The sequence below is a fragment of the Varroa jacobsoni genome, unplaced genomic scaffold (assembly GCF_002532875.2).
Source record: "Varroa jacobsoni isolate VJ856 unplaced genomic scaffold, vjacob_1.0 scaffold_390, whole genome shotgun sequence".
NCBI classification, from domain to species: Eukaryota; Metazoa; Arthropoda; class Arachnida; order Mesostigmata; family Varroidae; genus Varroa; species Varroa jacobsoni.
This window is the reverse complement of record NW_019213292.1, coordinates 42,501-46,043: the sequence shown is the minus strand read 5'-3', so window position 1 is coordinate 46,043 and position 3,543 is coordinate 42,501. Positions and strand designations below refer to the sequence as shown.

At 41.4% G+C, this 3,543-nt stretch overlaps 1 long non-coding RNA gene across 1 annotated transcript; it reads left to right on the top strand.

Annotated features, from left to right (window-relative positions):
* On the top strand, positions 1-1,529 carry LOC111260000 (uncharacterized). The gene is made up of 3 exons (XR_002679985.2): positions 1-266; positions 669-790; positions 1,201-1,529. It is a non-coding gene; the product is annotated as an uncharacterized LOC111260000 (long non-coding RNA).
* Positions 1,530-3,543: the final 2,014 nt, after the last annotated feature.

Here is a 3,543-nt window from a genome sequence, read left to right as displayed (position 1 = left end):
TCAGATTGTAGCATGCCGTCCGGTTGGCGTCTATTCACAAAGTGTTTGTATTCTGCGTTAAGGTCCTCACGGCCTTTGTTAAGGATTATAGACAAGGAACCACGTGGAAGGTGCTATCACTGAACAAGCATTTTTGAATATATAATGATCTGAGTATTAGGTATCTATACACTCAGTCGAAGTCTACGATCGGATGGCAGGACGGCTAGAGAAGCGTCTGTCACTCAGGAACGCCACATTCAAATCTCAACTCAGGCCCTAACAAGGTATCTGAGTTACCGATAAATTAACACGCTGCTCAGTTACATTTGACTATAGTTGTTATAACGACAGCCCTAGCTAGATTAAAAATAGCTAGAAAGAGGCATGCAGCATAAAATAATCAGCTGTTCAGTGATTATAAGTTACACGTGAAGGCTTTTTAGACGGAAATTTGTAAAATCAGCATTTTATCAAACTTGCTTGACAGCAGTTAGTCCGGCAGTGTGGTTCAAGGTGCTGCACGATCGGTATTAATCTGTCAAAGGCAATATCCAGCAATCTTTTATTCCAAGTGACCTTCTATGATAATGCAATATTCAAGCCAGGTAGAGAAATAAACTATCTCGTTTTGGAAAACTGAAAACTTTGTCTAAAAAAATTATGCCTGTGGAATTGAATTTCTTTAGGCGCACAACCTGCAGCTGGAATTTTCTACGGTGTTACAATTTACATATTCCAAAGCTTCACCACAATCGAAATAATATTTATTGTATACGCACACAATGCTTAATAGGAAGGCGCCTAAATGGTACGTAACGACTATTTTGCACCAAATCAACTTATGATCCGTTGAATTTTTTTCTCAAAAATTTCATTCATTATAGTAGCGTCAAACAATTTAGGTCCTCAAAATCGTTCGTTTATGCAGCTTTTACTTCTCTCTGTATGTACACTCAAACTCGAAACGTTTACAATATTTGAAAACATTCTTGCTCGAGATTACGCCGTATCTAGCACTCCATTAAACCTCTAATTTGCGCCCGCTCTTTTGCAGAAAAGAGTTATTTTAGATTTTAAAAAAAAATGCTTGTTCATAATAACAAGATAAAGCTCATTTCATATGGTTTTACAATAGTTATGCATGTGTCGAATCTTGATAGGTATCGCCGTAAATTTTCTTCACTAGCTGACAGCCGAAATGCATGTTTTGGGTTTTAGGTCCGGTTTTGCCGTTAAGTAGTGAACCGGAAGGCTGATCTTTAGCGAGAAATAAGCATTTGTCCCAAGATTCACAGCGAGTCTTCAAATCCGAGAAAACTCATATCTAACCTCATTAAGGTGATCGTTAGCAAGTGAACAGCAGCTCAGACAAATGGACTTCGTTCTGTCTAAGGCCAAAACCTTTACTTCTGGCTATCTTTTCATTAACCACTACATAAGAGATTAACTTACAATGATACTAGTCTCCTAGAAGCTGCATCTTGGTAAACATATAAATAAATTCGTACCGCATATATTTATATAAATTTATTCCTTTGAGCGTGCCAGTAAATGCCACAAATCGAGAGCAACTGTTTAAGTACATAGTAAAATGGTCGGCAGCAAATGTTGTAGGGTCCCTGTTATCAAATAACGAAAAATGATATAAAGGTCGTTGACGAATGTCCATCAGTCTACAAATAAAGCCAACATACACCTGTAGTTGGCTAGCCAGGCCAACCCTAGTAAAATTATTTATTTAACAGTTTCGTAGGCCGAGCGATAGCATGGATATGCTTAAATAGTAAAGTGGTGAAGCATCCAAAGAAGCAGCTGGGCGTAAACAAACGTTCTGATGAGGAAGCAGGATGCGGGACGCCGAAGCAAAATACATTGGGATGCACTAGGCAGCAGAGAATAGAACCGATTGTTTTGTTTTTTATTACTTATAGTTAACTTTCCATAACTAAGGCTCTAATTGATGTCTTCATAATGATTTGAGTGTACAACCTTAGCCACATCAATCCGTTACTGCGAAAAAGGTGTGACTTGTGCAGGATATCGGAGACAGTGTTTTAGCTAACGTATGCGAACTAAGAAGACTCGTTCACTTTTAGTTCTTTTTGGGGGCCAGTTAGAAGTAATTAAGGAGGCGCACATAAATGCTGTTCACAAAATTCCCCTGGACTTTCTCTCATAAAATAGTGTAAGATGAAATCGCGAGGCCATCGACATCCAGCCAGTCTCACGTAATTATTTCCTCTATTGTGACCTTCAATGGCTGGGCAACCGCTACGACGTTAGAAACCTATCATTTTGAGACAACGAGTCCGGAGTGGCCGGGCAAGCGAAAGGACAAAGAGCAAAAAGACTGGAAATGTTTTGTCGACGATGTCATTGGCCAGGATGGCAAAAAGGAAACCCTCGGGCCGTCGAAGAATTCCAGGAGTTTCAGGACGCTAGCATATTTGGATTTCCTAATTTGAGTGGTCAAAGAGAGGAATACGAGATTCGTTTTGATGTGTTTCAATGGAGCAGTATCCTAATCTCAAAAATTGCTAACTGCTTAAAGCATGGAGTATCAGAAAGTGGTTGGGTGCCCTTGGAGGAACATCTTGATGAAATCCAGGACACGAGCGAAAGGCTTTTACATCGGCTTCAAAGACTCATGGCTCGAGCCAAAATCAACGTTTCAGGCGGGCCGTTGCCGACACCTACGTCAGCAGGGCCAGTCAGCACAGGAGTCCTTCGAGCTCAGCTTGAGCAGTGCTTGAAGAAACTCCGAGACGTGCAAAGCATAATATTCAAGGAAGTCTACTCCGCCGATGACATCACCAATATAATACAAGCAAATGATATGACACAAGTCTACCTGGACAAGGTTATATCGAACTATAAAGAAAATTTGCCGTCTGCTGGCACATGGATGAGTCAAGCTGTACTCATCGATAATCCGAATGGTACGAACAAGCAGCAGTACGATCAGCCAAATGCTATATTAAACTATGCACGATACGGACATGTTGGAGCGGGTACCGCGGCCACGTTCATGCGACGGCCTCAATTACCCACAGTGCCCTTAATTTATCAACGCACTTATAACAGTGTAAGTCCAGCCAGTCAGGGCCTCGTTAGAGCGCCAGTCGAAAATAGTTTATCAACGCTTCCTAGCAGCACCCCGTTGATAAAGAAAGAATATTTTGACTTCATTCGTGCCTGGCTTTTAGAGTTAGCGACAGCTGTGTACAATACCCTTATCTCATGGGGAATCCTACCGAAACCCGGGGCTCCTCGTAATGACAACCAGACCCAAATCTCCGTATCTAGTATCTGCCAGTATCCTGGAACGTACAACTGTACCGAGGTTATTTACAGCGATCCAAGCAAGAGACAACAATGGACAAATTACTCAAACGCATTGAGTCGAAATATTGAGAGCCCATGTATGGATTACTGCTATAACCGAAGTGTTTGCTGTCCGTGTCCTTGTCACTGAAGTTCGAAGTAGCTCTGCCTGTGCCACTCGAAACCCGCATGTGTTCCATAGGTAGAAAAAATTTCATCGGTGTCTTTACCAAATTG